The sequence below is a fragment of the Hydra vulgaris genome, chromosome 14, assembly GCF_038396675.1.
Source record: "Hydra vulgaris chromosome 14, alternate assembly HydraT2T_AEP".
Taxonomy (NCBI): domain Eukaryota; kingdom Metazoa; phylum Cnidaria; class Hydrozoa; order Anthoathecata; family Hydridae; genus Hydra; species Hydra vulgaris.
The window spans coordinates 8,559,178-8,576,295 of record NC_088933.1 but is presented as its reverse complement, the minus strand read 5'-3'; positions in this window follow the sequence as shown (position 1 = coordinate 8,576,295).

Below are 17,118 nucleotides of genomic sequence, written 5' to 3'. Positions count from 1 at the left end.
AAATATATATCTAATATATATCAAATATAAAATAAATCCAATATAAAATAAAACAAAATAGTAAACTTACTTAAATCAGTATCAGTTATACCATATGAAGTAACTAAAAAATACTTCAGTTCTTTTCAATTGCTCTAAAAAATAACTTTCAGCTCTTTCCAATTGCACTAAAAAATAAAACCAAACTTGCTTAGCTGAGTTGCCTAGTAAGTAAAAAACCAAGAACAAACAAACATTTATTTATTACAACTACTATATTTAAACAAATTAAAATAAATAAAGAATAACGCCGTTTCTCCTTAAAAGACTAAAAAAGATTTAAGCTCAAATTTGCTAGCAGACCTTGCTTGTAAAACCATGTGAATAAGAAACACATTTAGAAAAGCCTAGAAACTACTTAAAAATGACATATGCAACATTGAAGTTTGAACATTGACTGGACTAATTGTTAGCAGATGTTTTTGAAAAATTCATAAAAACTTACATATATTCGTTCTTTTATATCGCATAAATCCATCATATAATAAATCTGAAATGAAAAAATGTAATGGATAAGTAAATACAAAGAAAAACATATATGAATCAAAAATCGATATATCTGATAGAGATAAGATGTCATAATAAGAGTAGTAGTTGTTAAATATTGTTATCTCATGTTAGCTTTTAAAAAACAATTCATGTTGGTACGTCATGGTTCTAAAAATTCAAATTGAGATATAGAGAAAATACATATGCAGCGAAATGATTTTTCTTGAGTGGCTATTAATGAATGATTAAAAGCAGCGAGTTTTAATAATAAAACCACTTATAATTTTTAACAATAGACCCCAACATAAAGGTTAGCCAAATGTAACAATATTAGTAACATAAATAACAACTTTAAGCAAAATCTTGCTCAACAAGTTTGCCTAGTCACACACTTTGAAAACATGGAAACAACATAATATAAATATATATATTGACTATAAAACACAAAATATTTATTTAACTTTATATAACATAAATAAACACCTCATGGAATATTTATATACAAAGTAGATGCATTTTATACTACTTTAATGACACATTTATAAAATAATTATATAACACATATTACCACATACATATATTCATCAAAAACTTTTTAACTTTGAACATAACATAAACATATATGCAAACTATAAACATATATAACTTGAATTGTGCGAACAAAAAATTTAAAAATAACATTAAAAAATTTAAAAAGAATTATAAATATATATATATATATATATATATATATATATATTATATATATATATATATATATATATATATATATTTATATATTAGGGTGGTGTGAGTTTTAGTTTTTTTTACAATTCGTTTAGCCTGGGTGTGCAAAAGTGTCTATTCATTTCAGAAATACTCTGGAAAAATATGAATTCTCTTGGAAATTATCTTGAGGTTCCTCAAGACCTTTAAAATTTTAATGGGTCCCTAATATTGTGTTAAAAAATTTTTTTCAAAAGTATGTCATGTTGGGTCTCAAAAGAAGCAAAATTTTATAAAAATTTCAAAAGTAACAATTATTTTATAAAAAAATTAATCTTTAAGATTTTTTTGAAATTATATTAAAAAAATAAACTTTTTCATTTTTAGTTTAAAAGATCATTTTTTCTGCAATAAACAATAAAATAACAATTTTTTTTAAAAATAATTGTTATTTTTGAAATTTTTATAAAATTTTGCTTCTTTTGAGATCCAACATGACATACTTTTGAAAAACTTTTTTTTACATAATATTAGGGACCCATTAAAATTTTAAAGGTCTTGAGGAACCTCAAGATAATTTCCTAGAGCATTGATATTTTTCCAGAGTATTTCTGAAATGAATAGACAACTTTTGCACACCCAGGCTAAACGAATTGTAAAAAAAACTAAAATTCACTCCACCCTAATATATATACAAACATATATATATATATATATGTATATATACATATACATATATATATATATATATATATATATATATATATATATATATATATATTCATATATAAAGACATATATCTCGTAATAAAATATCAAATTATAATCATATTTAATTTAAATCAAATACTCATTGAATAAAGAACAAAAAAAAGGTAATAGCGTAACAGAAATGTCAATAAAATAATAATCAACATAATAAAATGAGCAAGGTATGAAATAATAGGATTTAACGTATATTTGAATTATATTAATTTAGGACTTCATAAAACTAAATAAGTAAATTTAAAAGTATTAATAAATATTTTTATGATAAAGTTTTAGTAACTCTTTCAGTGTAAAAAAGTACTGTAACTGTATTGGAGATAAGTGATACTGCTTTACCAGAACGATATCTCTTCATATAATTTTTCATGTATTCTTGACAATTCCTTTTCATTTCAGAAAAACCTTTTACTATATTTCTCAAGAGAAACCTTTTTTAATTTAAATTTTGCTATCGCATTTTAAGTTTAAGCATGCGCTTTAAAGCAAAGATTTTTTTTTATTGATTATATGTTGATATTTGATCGAAATCGGGTTCGATATCGTATCCGATTTTGATCAAATATTAAATAATAAGTTTTTTTGATAAATAAGTGGTATTGAACTCGAATTCGAAACTTAAAACTAAATGCGTATTTTTCTGGTATCAACGGCGGTATGTTATACGTGATCAATACTCCGAGTATTTACAATACTAGATATGCCGACTGGGCATGTGACATGGGCATAAAATACATTTCATGGGCATAAAGTACATTTCATACTATGATAAAAACATTTATTTAAACACATTTATAAAATAACTATATAACATATATCATCACATACATGTATTTATCTAAAACTTGATAATTTGAGCATACTATAAACATATATGCAAAACTTTAGCAACTATAAAACAACATTTATTAGCATCAATTATTATTAATGTAACAAAAAATGCAGACTACAGTTCACAACATTGGAATGAAAAAGATTTGGACATTGGAAATACAGACTACAATACCCAATTATTGGAATAAAAACCATTTCAGAACAAAATCAAAAATTTCTAATAAACAAAAATACAACTACCTCAAAATGAAGCATAACGCAACATTCTTTTGACAAATTCCAGAAGAATTTTTTTTAATTTTTCTATTCCTTATTATTTTTCCTAAGAATATAAAATATACATAGAGATATAGATAAATATAAAATAAATTGAAATAAACGCAAACTTGTATATATAAACTTACATGATCACAAACAACAGTCTTATTTTATTTAACTTTTCATATTAAATACATAAATAAAATTTTATTCTTATTATTATTTCTACAAAAAATAATCTTAATCTATAAATAATCTAATAATCTTAATCTATAAATAATCTAACTTCTTCTAAAAAATGAAAAAAGGCTATAAAAATTAGAAATATAAAAACAACCAACAACCAACAAACGATTATTTAAATTTTTATTTTAAACAATGAACAACATCAATTTTTCTTGAAAATAAAAGTATATCAGCTCTAATTCTAACTCGAAAAACCGCATGGAACATATAACCGTGTAGTGGAACATACAACCGCATGGAACATATAACCGGTATAAGTATATCAATAAATGACACGCAAGTTATGATTTTGTAATAAAATTTTATCATGCTAATAAGATTTTGTATATTATATATAAACTGTTTACCCCACTATCATTTACCTGTATATCCATTTAACCCCAATTTGGATTTTTGTTTATTTATCAATATGGGTTAGAGAACTTATAAATTAAATTTTACATGTTGTTACATCATGGTCCATTTAATAATTTTACATTATTATATTCTTGTATAAGTAATACTACTGAAGTATGCAGGCAAAAGTCTTGAAACGTAATACTTTTTTTACTTTTTTAAAATAAGATTTTATATAGTTTAATTATTCATGTAAATCAAATATCAACATTGTTTTTGCAAAAAAGCTAATTATATGTATAAACTGAGTATAATTTTCGTATTGAACTTCTATAAAGTTATATAAAACTAAATATTTTCTCAAAATATAACATTTGTAAAATGGGTATTGTTGATAAAAGTTAGTCGAATAGATCATTTCATACTTTTATAAATATATAACGAATATGAAAAAGAAAGCACTTCTTAAAGTGTAATTCTTACTTTATATACTACTTTATTTATTTTGTTAGTTTAACGATACGTCGTCATGGTAGTATCAATATGGCATTCGTGTTTTTTTGTATATGCTGCAAGGTATGGAAAGTTTTTTATAGTTAATTTCATATACTACTATAAATTATTATTAAATTAAAAATGTATAATGTAATTAATATTACTGGAAAAGCAAATCTTTGATGGAGCTATAGTGGGCTAAAGACTTTGGGATTATAGTGCTAAAATAAAACATTAGACTTAACTTACGATTTCATTACAAAATAATTTAAAACTAATTCAATTTTGCAACTATCAGGAAAAGAGTTATTAGTTGAATTTCGCTACTAAACATATAATAACAAAATATTACATAACGTCATAATAATATAACAAAACGTCAGAAAAATAAGCTTTCAAGAACAATTTAACAAATAAGTGTAAAATAATAATAATGTAATATTATATATAGAAAAACTGTTTTAAAAATAACGTTGTTGGGGTTGTTATAAGACTTTTAGCTTTTAAAAGTTTTAAAATGTCTTCAAAAATATTAGTAGTATTAAATCGTTTAATAGTCAATGTGCAGATAGCCTAATAAGTAATTTAATTTTCTTGCTTTTTTATTTTCTCCTATAATAATGAGTAATCATGAGTGCTATTTATATTATAAATACAAGTCTGTATAATATTGTATATTATTTTTTTTGCTATACTATTATATTTATTGAAAAATCTTGTATATATTACTTTATCCTTGTAAAGTCAAGGTTTTATTGATGATGACGATTTTATTTGGATAGACACTTTTCTTTTTTGGAACAAATTTTTCCATCTAATTCAATAGAAGTAATTATCAAGAAAAACAAAGTTTTTCGTGTAGTAGAGAAATATCGTGTACTATATTGAAGTTTTGATGAAAGTAATTTCTTCCCAGCTAGCACACTAACGTTGGACCAACGTATATTAATACATCGCCAACGTTGGCTGTTTTCTCTGATGCAAATACAACGTTGATCCAATAATTGTTTACCGTGTTTCTATTAAAGAAAACCTTAATAACAATGTGATCAAGCATTGTTAGCAAAATTTCGTTAGTCCAACACGCGTGTAAAAACATTGCATTAGTTGGTTGTTTTTTCTATTCTAAACCCAACGTTGATCCAATGTATATGGATCAACATTGACCAAATTTGTTTAGCCCCATTGTATATGGATTAACGTTAATCCAATGTTAATAACCCAACGTTAAACCAATTTGTATAGTTCAACGTTGATTTATAAACATTGAACCAACGTTAATTCATATACATTGGGATAACGTTGGAGTATATACAGTGGATCAACGTTGTGTTTGCATTGAGAAAAAGCAGATATACAAATATACATTAGTATAACATATTAGAATTATTTTTAATTCAATTATTTCAGTTGATTGTGGAAATATATTTTGTTTATACTTTTTTCTTTTTCTTATATGATAAAATATGATGCCACAAGCAAAACAAACATAAATAATGCATCCTAATCAGATGCGACCTAATTCTTTCAATAAATAAAAACAAACGTCTTCAGCAATGTTGATCAATCAAATACTTACCTGACGGGAAGTTAAGTAGGATTACGAAGCGGTTTCTCTAGTCAGTAAGTATTTTTATGTTTAAAATGTTTTAGTTTGAAATTGGATATTGAATCTTCCAAATGGTGAATTTTATAAAACAACGAGAAACAGTTTTTTTTCAAAACTAATAATGATACCCAACTATCATTTATGGAAAATCAACAAACCGAGAATATATGATTAATTATACTCAACGAAATGGCGAAAGCTTCTACTGGTGAATCGAACGATCAAGTAGAAATTAATTATAGTAGCGATAAACCATCAAATGATGAATGCGAAAATCAACAACAAATCAAAAACCAACCAAGAAACTACGCTGAAGCAGCAAAATCAGAATTTAAGAAACGAATATTACCAAAAACGCTTATCTGCGAAATAAAAGAACAACTCACATTAATCGACTTTTTAAAAGCGTTAGAAAAAGAAAACTTAGACGAAAAACTTGAAGGCGCGCAATTTCTACGACGAAACACAGCAATCGAAGTCGTTATGAAAACCAACGAAGCCTGATTATAATTATTAGAAAACAGCTTAAAAATCAACAATTACCAATATGCCTTTAAAATATCTAATATAAATCGAAGGCCAAAAACAAAAAAAGACGCCTAAACCAAACACACGTATCAGTGTTTGCCCTCCAAATTGAGGCAAAACAATTTAAGATTGGAAGCTTTTTTGTAGAAATGGGATACGGTAGGCATGTCTACACAAAACCAGTTATGAGAACAACACCAGGAAAAGGCACACCCTACCACTTCGGTATTCTGGTTGCTGTCATGGAAGACATGCCGAAACAAATTCCAGCCTTCCTAAACGTGGCAGACTATAAAATACGAACTAGGCACAACGGCCAGGAAATACACAACCACACAGAAAGAAGACAACCTCGCAATGCAAATAACCAAACTTTACCCTCACTAACCCATCAACAACCAACATCTGAACCAGAAACAAACAACTCAAAACACGAAAAAAATCCATATAATATAACAAACGTAGAAAGCATAAAAAAACTAGCTGTTACCAAAAAGAAGATAAACATCGTATTTAAAAACGAAGAAAAACAAACCAATAAAGAAGAAGAGAAGAAACAAGCAACAAAACAGAAGAAAGATACTCAATACGACAAGACCAAAGAAGAACAACGAAAGACACTCGAAACAAGAAGAAAAGATTTCTACTTCGAGAAACCGACAAACAAAGAAGCAGAAGAAGAAGAGGAGAATCACTCGAAAGACGCCGAAAAAGTAAGCGAGGGGAAGAAGCGAAGGAAAAAAGTCGAGAAAAAATGGAGGAAGACAACACGTGGCAAAAAAACGCAGTGCACCACCACCGACTCCACACAAAAATGATAGAAAAAAAGAATGGAAACGAGCAATCAAAACAACAGGCTGGAAAATGGCTAAGTTTTTCTTATTATTTATTTTTTCCTTAATTTTTATTAACGGTTTTTTTAAAACAAATTTACAATCAAACGAATATATCAACACGAAATTAATTAACTCTAAACCACCTAAAGTTGGCGTTCCAAATAAAAATCTGCTTATTTGCATATTCCTAATTACAGAACTCCTACGTAGGGATGGAAAGTGCCTTGACGCTGATAAATGGATATAATAAGCATTTTCTCAGTCAACGTTTCTGGCCTAATAAATAAGCAAAAACGAGATACAGTTTTAAATAATTTTAAAAAACTAAATTACGATTTTTATTTATTACAAAACACTCATTTAAATAAGTTACAAAACAATGAGTTATCTAAAAACTGGAAAGGCAGCGTTTTCACCTCTGCGGGGAAGACCCGCACTGGTGGCACAGCTTTATTATGCAAAAGCGTGCTAAAACCATACGAAAAATTCCATGACGAAAATGGAATTTTTAATTACGTATTAACAAAATTTAACAAACAAAAAGCCCTTTTGTTAAACGTATACGCTCCCTCGGGACATGAGTTTTCTAAACACAGAAAAAAATTATTTGAATCAATCGAAAACGAAATCAAACATATAAAGCTAGAAAGCGTTTTAGCGGGATATTTTAGTATGGTTTTAAGCGAATTTGATAGGCACCCACAAATTTACAGGAAAAAATGCTCCTCGACTGAGAAACTTCTATATAATCATATACAATCTTCTATATAATCATATAAGAAACTTCTATATAATCATAGAAACGTCTATATAATCCAAATAAACAAGAATTCACTTATAAAGCCACAAACAATATTTCTTATTCTCGACTCAATAGAATCTATTTAAGTAAAAAAACGAGACAAAATGTGAAGATAAAACACGAACCGATGGCGCATTCTGACCGCTATAACGCGTGCGTTGCCTCCATTACCCTTGACAAAATAGAAATGGGTAGAAGCTTGTGGATTTTTAATAACACTTAAAAAATAAAAACTATTTAGATCAAATTGAAATAATTATTAGCAATAAAACATCCGAAAACGTAGAAACAAAAAAGAAGCGTGAGAAAATTTTAAAAGTGAACTAAAAGAACACGCAATAAAATTTTGTAAAAATGGCAAAAAATATCAGGATTGAAGATTATAAACTTAAGAAAATTTAAGAACGCAGTTAAAAATGCGCACCTGAACCCGCGCATGTAGATTTTGAGCGTTGACATCGAAAACAAAATTTTTGAAACAAATAGAGCGTATGGTGCGCAAATAAGAGCAAAAACTAAATGGCGACTTGAAGGCGAAAAATGCAGTTGCTCGTTTTTTCTATTAGAAAAGCTAAATCCAGCAAAACAAGTAACAACAAAAATAAAGGATAAAAACAACAACATCAAATCAGAAAAGAATGAAATCCTCAAAGAGTTCGAAAATTATCATAAAGAACTCTGCACAAGCGAAAAATGCGACAAAAAAAGTCAAAACTTTCTTTTTTCCAAAACATCCCTTATTCAAAAAGCACCCAAAACTTTACGTAAAGAACTAGAAATGCCAATAACAATTATAGAAGTTAAAAACGCGCTGAAAACGATGCAAAATAACAAACTACCCAGAAGCGACAGCCTCACGATCGAATTCTACAAGCAAAATATATATTTGCTTCGGGAATTGCTGGCCGCAGCTATAAACAAAACGTTTAGCAGCGGTGCGAAAGCCAAAAAAAGGGCAATAATCATGTTTGTTTAAAAAAGGAGATAAGAAATCAACAATTGGCGTCCTATCTCCCTTTTGAATACAGGCTATAAAATCAATATTAAGATAATTGCAAATAGACTTAAAAATGTTCTACCTTTGATTATAAACAAAAATCAAACGGCATACGTCCTGCGTAGAACCATACATTATAATTTATCATTACCAGAGATATTATAAGAATATCCAACAAAACCAACTTGATGCGTCTATTATATCCATTGACCAGGTCAAGGCATTTGATAGAGTTGATAGAAACTATCTTTATGAAACTTTATTTTATTTTGGTTTTAATACCGTATTTATAAATTTTATTAAGACGATATATTACGACATAAGCGCGCAAATAAAAATAAACGGACTTTTATCTGATAAAATTGAATTTTACAGAGGAGTAAGGCAGGGTTACCCTCTTTCGATGATTCTATATATCATACAAGCCGAAATTTTCTCAGGTTACATAAGAGCAAACAAAAACATAAAAGAAATAACAGCAAACCAAAAAGAAACTAAAATCCAGCAATACACTGACGACACAAACTTCTATTTAACAGAAGATGAGTCGATAAAAGAACTCGGTAGGGCCTTAGAACTAAACGAGCGAGCCACAGGAGCCAAATTAAATTTAGCCAAATGCCAAGGCTTGTGGCTTGGAAATAATAAAACAAAAAACAAAGAAAATTTTCTAAACTTTAACTGGGAAGAAAACACCCTTAAAAGCTTGGGTGTTTACTTTTCCAATAAAAATTGTTTAGTTAACATTAAGCAATGGAACGAAAGCATTGCCACTATTCAAAAGAAAATTAAACGCTGACAAATGTTTAACTTATCCTTTAAAGGAAAAAGAATAGTAATTATTCAAAATACTCTTATGTAACCTTTGGCACTTAGCTTTTACGTTGCCAATACCTAACGATAGAATTATCAAATTCATCGAAAAAATTGTTGAAAATTTTCTCTGGAGCAACAGCTCAATTAAAACAAACCAAAAAGTTTCTAAACTCACTATTAGCCAAGGAAGTTTAAACATTATAGATGTAGGCGAAAAACTAAATTCCATTTAGCTGACTTGGGTCGCAAAAATATTTAATCACACCCTAACAGTCGCATGGAAAGACGCTGCGACGCATATTTTCAATAGTTATAGAAAAACTAATCAAGGAGAAAATATATTTATCACAACCCACTCAAGTAGCGCAATTGAAACTCTCCCTGTGTTCTACCAGCAACTAATTAAAAACTGGAGTCACATTTTTAACGGCGAGAGCGACATAAAAAATGTCTATTGAAGAAATCCTCAACCAACCCATTTTTTATAACAATTTTATTAGAGACAAAAACCACCAGAATCTAAAACTTAAAAAAGAAACTACTTTGAACCAAATATCCAAAATATCTGATCTTACAAAGGTTTTTGTACCCGGTTTCTTGGATTACTAATTAACCGGTCTTAAACAAACAACATTTAAAAAAATCAAAAACTCCATTCCACGTGTTTTGAAAAGAGCATGACGGGCACCTCCTCAAAGGAATGGTCCCTCCTCTTTCAAAACATTTTCAAAAGAAATAATAACAACAAAGCAAACGAAATAAAATATAAAGCCATTCATTTTGCGCTTCCCACTAACTTCATCTTTAAACGCAGAGGTCATGCACCTGATGACCTTTGTCCCCAGTGTATGAAAGATAAGAAACTCTCGCAGCTGTATGTCTCACATGATATATAGCTGCGAAAAAGTACAACATTTAATTAAATACACAATATATTTGCTAAATAAGATATATACTAGCAGTAACCCTTTTAAAAACACTTTTAAATTTTATCTTTTTGGTCTTGTTGAAAACGCGCAAAAATTTTATATTGATAATATTTTGCTTGACGAGCTTTTGTATTATGTCTATTCTATGAGAATGAGAGCTTATCATGAGAGAAAAATTCAAAAAATACTTCACTAATACTGAATAAAATTAAAAAAATACTTCAGATCGAGCACGACATTGCTAAAGAAAACAACCAATTAAACTCTTTTTCAAATGAAACTAAAGAAATAAAAGATATAAACGGAAAACGTAAATCTAGAAAATAAATTAAACCAATTTTTGAATTAAATCAAAAAAACCGTTTACTTTTGAAAGACCCAAACTTTTTATCTTTTTTTATTTTAAATTTTCGCCTTTTCTTTTTACTTTTTTCTTACTTTTCTAAACTCGCTTATTCTTGATGCGCTCCGTTTCTCAGCTTGAAAGGCATAGAAAAACTTTGTAAATATTTCTATGTAATTCTTGTCAAGTAGTCCACAAGGCAATTAGCTGGCGGACTACTGAAATATAACTACAATACCATCAATCAAAATGGTTACATAGTTTTAAAATTGAAGAATGTTTCGTAGCAATGGGCAACAGAAGATATATATACACAAAACCAATAATACGAACAATCACTGGTAGAGGCATATCATACTACTCCGGCATATTGGTAGCTGTGATGATAGACATGCCAAGACCAACACCAACCTCCTTAAACATCTAGGTTACAATATTAGAACTAAACACAATGGTAAAGAAAAACAACATAACGAAAAAACGCAACAACATTCCACAAAAGAACATGCTACACCTATTTTAACTCAAAACCCCCAACAGCACTTAAATCAAGAAAATACAAAACCAGAAAATGACCAGAAAACCTAAAAACAAATGAAGAAATCAAAAACCAAAGTATGGAAACAAAAAGCATAAACGAAAGAAAGAGATAACGAAAATAAACTCAATCAAATAACAACGAAACAAATAAGACAAACAACGTAATCGAAATCGAAGCAAAAACTAAAAAGCAAAGAAGCAACAAGCCATTCCAACGAACGAAATCCAGCAAGAAACAACTAAAGAAGAAGAAGGAAAGAAATAGCTATCAAGAAGAGAATTCTACTTTGAAAAAGCGACGACGAATAAAGAAGCATAAGAAAAAAGGTAATATGAAAATTACGGAACAAGAGGAAGAAGCGGAAAGAAGAAATCGATCAAAAGAGGCGAACGAAAATAAAGAAAAAATGGAAGAAACGTGGCAAAAATCCATATCAAAACGAAGCGCACCTCCACCGACACCACACAGAAACGAAAGAAAAAAAAGGATAGGAGCGAAAATGGCAACGTTTTTATTTTATTATTAATTCTTTCTTTTTATAACGATTTTTTCTTATTTCGAACTTTTATTAACGATTTTTTATTCAATATTTTATTTTTAAACGAACATTATTATATAAAAACGCTCAATTCTAAACCACCCGAAGTATGCGTTCCAAAAAAGATTGCTTTTTCTCACGTTAGTAATTATGGAACTACTACGTAATGGTGAAAAAGCCTTGATGCTGATGAACGAATATTTTAAATATTTTTTCGTCAATAGGACTGGTTTAAAAAATAAACAAAAATAACAAACAGTTTTAAATAATTTTAGAAAACTAAATTATGATTTTTATTTTACACATCTTGACAAAATGCAAAAATGATGAGTTATCAAGAATCTGGAAAGGCAGCGTACTTTCCTATGCGGGCAAGACTCGCACATGTGGTACTACAATAATAAGCAAACACGTGCTAAAAGCTTACGAAAATTTTAAAGACGAAAAAAGAATTTTTAAATACGTTTTAACCAAATTAAAAAAAAAAAATTCTCTTGTTAAATATTGACGCTCCCTCGGGACCTGACTTTGCGAAAGACAGAAAATTATTACTTGAACTAATTGAAAACAAGATAAAACACATATTTAGAAAACGTTTTAATACTTACGGCAGGAGATTTCAATATGATTCTAATTGAAATCGACAGTCAATGATTTCATTTAGAACCAAATGTCAGTCGGTGGAGAAGTTTATAGTATCAAAAAATAAACTCCAAGTAGAAGACACGTGGAAACTTTTCAATCCAAGCAAACAAGAATTCACATACAAAGGTACAAACAAGGTTTCCTATTCACGACTTGATAGGATATACATAAGTAAAAAAATGAGGCAACACGTGGAAATAAAACACGAACCAATGGCGCATTCCGACCATTACAACGCGCGTGTTGTCTCAATTAGCCTTGATAAAGCTGAAATTGATAAAAGTTTGTGGATTTTCAACAATAAATTAAAACTATTTTTAATAAAAATCAGTACTACTTAAACCAAATAAATTATTATCAAAAACAGAACAACCTAAAGTATAGAATCTAAAAAAAAAAAAAACGTGGGAAAAACATAAAGAGGAAATAAGAGAACACGCAATAATATATTGCAAACAACAGGCTAAAAAAAGTTGGATTAATGAATATAATCTAAGAAAAAAATTTAAAAACGCAGCAAAAAAGCAAACCTAAACCCGCGGATGCAAATTCTGTGACATAAAAAACAAGCAAAAAGTTTTTGAAACAAATAGGGCATATGGCGCAGCAATAAGAACAAAAATTAAATGGCAAACTGAAGGCGAAAAATGAAGTCGTTCGATTTTTTAAATAGAAAAACTAAAACCAGCAAAACAAATTATAACAAAAAATATGGATGAGAACAACAGCATCAAATCAGAAAAAAAAAATCGAAATTCTATAAGCATTCGAAAATTATTTAAAGACCTCGACCTAAGCGAAGACTGCGACAAAAAAAGTCAGAAAATTCTTTTCTCCAAAATATCCGCTGTTAAAAAAATACCCAAAAGTTTAAATAAAGAACTCGAATTACCAATAACAATCGTAGAAATTAAATAAGCATAAAGTACAATAAAAAAACACAAGAAAGCGACGGCCTCACTTATCGAATTAACAAGCAAAATAGTTATTTTCTTGGAGAATTGCTGGCCACATCTACTAACAAATTATTCAATTCTAGTAAAATGAGCGAAAGCCAAAAAAAGGCAATAATTGCATGTCTGTATAAAAAAGGAGATAAGACGGGCATTAACGTCCGTCTTGTTAAGGACGTCTTATAAATAAGATGCTGGTATGGTATTAAATGATATTGTCCGCAAGATTGGAGTAATTGTGAATTACTATTACTTCAGTAAAATGTAGCAAAAATATCGAAAATCTTTAGCAAAAATATCGAAAGACTATAATATAGACTCAACATCGCCTATGACCTTAGGTGAAAGAATGAGTATAAAACCAGGTTCGTTTAAAAGAAAGACATCAGTGATTATACGAACCACTGGTCAAATAGATAATGTCGCATTAGGTAGTGCATTAAACTTTTGCAAAGCTAAAACCTTAAATCCCTCAATGAAAGTGTTAGTTGTAGATGGTGGAATTGTGACAATGTATGATCATAAAACTATAATACATCATTATATTAATGCATTAGATAAGATAACTATCAAAGACAAAAAAAGACGTAATCCCTGGAATGGTGAAGCTAGAAATCAGTCGATTAGAAGAAAGTTTCACAATTCTTTAAAGATGCAGCAAATTATGCGAGACTACAGAATAGTATCACAGATTTAATGGCTAGGTCATCAACTAATAAAGTTATGAAAGAGGGTAAACCAATGACATTCAAGCTTAAAGGCACGAAATTATTTTTCATCAATCATCTGGGCAAATAGATGACGATGTATTAGGCTTATCTGGCCAATAATGCAGAGGTATTGAAGATTATATTTAGCTCCGAAAACACCATGGTCTAAGAATGAAACAGCAAAATTAACTAGATTAACTAATGTTCCATTTATCAGTCAGGATGGAAATATGAGTCCAGAGATGTTTGAAAAAATTAGCTTACAAATTTGTTATAAAAGAAGGTATTACAGCGTCTACTAAATGCTTTATGACCGAAGAGATGAATATCTTAGTACCTAATATAGGGGCTAAACGGTAATGTCGAAGTTGCAAGTTTATTTTACAAGCTAGCTAACTATGGAGTGCAGGGTTCGTCATTACCTGTTTTATCTCGTATATTTGATGGAAACGTTAGATTGTTGAAATAAGATAAGACGGACATCAACGTCCGTCTTACCAACATTGGCGTCCTATCTCTCTTTTAAATACAGGCTATAAGATTATAACAAAAAAATTTGCAATTAGACTAAAAAAGGTTCTACCTTTGATTATTAACGAAAATCAATCGGCATGCGTTCCGCATAGAACAATATATAACAATTTATCATACACCAGAGATATCATAAGAATATCTAAAAAAAATCAATTATATACATCTATCCATTGTTAAATTGATAAATTTATTGCTTGACGTGCTTTTATATTATGTCTATACAACACGTATGAGAGCTTATCATGAGAGAACTACGAGCGCAAAAATAGGCCTTTTAAAAGAATACATTTCAAAAATAAAAAAAATACTTCAAACAGAATATGATATTGCAAAAGAAAACAATCAACTACATTAGTTTCCAAACAAAACTAAAGAAATAAATCTCTCATTTTTTGAAAACTAGAAAATGCTACCTTGGAAAACTAGAAAATAATCTAATAATAAAAAAACAATCTGCTACCTTTGAAAACTAGAAAATAATCTAAATCAATTTTTGAGTAAAATCAAATCACCTAATAATTTTTTGAAATATCTCATTTTTTACTTTATTTTTTCCCATTACCTTAGTCTTTCTTTGTTCGCTTATTCTTGCTACGTTCTGTTTCTCAACATGAAAAGCATAGAAATATTTTATGTACTTTCTATGTAATTCTTGTCATATGGTCAACAATTAGCCGGCAGAATACTGAAAGAAAAACACAATACCATCCATTAAAATGATTGAAATGTGTAAGTATAAGTACATATATGCAATTATATATGCGTTTAAATATATATTATTTAATGCGTTTATATAATATACTAAATATAAACAAATAAATTCAATTCCGAAAGAATAAAATATAACGTTGCGCCAACGTAAAATATAACGTTAAATCAACGTAAAATACACAACCCGCCTAACATACAACGTCATTAACTCATCTTTAACTCGTCAAGACGACTGCAACTAGTTAAAGACGTGTTTAAGACAGCTTTAGCACACTTTTTAAAGACATCTTCCGGAACAACAGTTTCAGACATCTTTAAGACATCTTAGCAAGACGTATTTCGGAACAAACATTTAAGACGTTTTTAATTCCATCTTTAATTACGTATTTACGTAGAGACGTACGTCTTTAATTCTAATTACGGAAGTTGAAAAGTTACCAGTTTCTTTTCTTGAAAGACATTTTTTTTTTTTTTTGATAGAGTTATAATTTTCGTTAAAACGTAATGAGAAAATATGTCTGCATCAAGAAAAGATTATTTAAGGAATTGGAGAAAATTAAATAAATCAGTTTTAGAAGAAGCTCGAGACGAAAGTGCGGATGAACGTCAACAAAACTGTGCACAACCTCAAGAAGAAGTAGTTAGAGATTCTTTTCATACTAGCAGTCAGAGTTGTAGTCGTTTACCTGTGGAAGAAGATATGGAAGTTGAGTCGAACAATTCACCTGAGTATTGGTCCGATAGTTCAAGCGACAGCGAATCTTTAAATCCGTCCACCACTAAAAAAAACCTCTCAGGAGACCTTGCATCCTGGTGTCTAAAGTTTAACTGATCCTAAGCAGCCATGAATAGTTTACTCGATATACTTCGAAGACATGGTAACACGCTACCCAAAGATGCAAGAACACTCTAAAAAGTACCACAAGAAGTTCAGTGTGTTCGAAAATGTGGTGGTACATACTACTATTTTGGATTTGAATCAGGTATTAAAAAAATTTTTACAGGGTCTGAAAGAGAAATATTACTTAGTTTAAGTATTGATGGGCTACCTTTATTTAAGTCATCCAATAACCAAATATGGCCAATTCTTTGTGAAATAAGTGGTGGAAAGATTTTTATTGTGGTATTATACACAGGGGAAAGTAAACCATCAAGTTTGGATGTGTTTTTAAATGATTTTTTACAAGAATTGTGTAGTTTAAAGTTATCCGGTCTCACAATAAAATCAGTTGTACACACTGTTAAAGTTAGAACTTTTCTCTGTGATGCCCCAGCAAGATCATTTTTAAAAGGAACTGTTGGTCATACTCGATATTATTCTTGTAAAAGATGCATTATCAAAGATTCTTGGGAAGGAAGGATAGTGTTTAATGAAGAACAAGTATTTTGCAAGCGAACAGATTATGATTTTAGCTGCCAGTTGTATAAGCAACATCAGAAATATAACTCTCCCCTTATA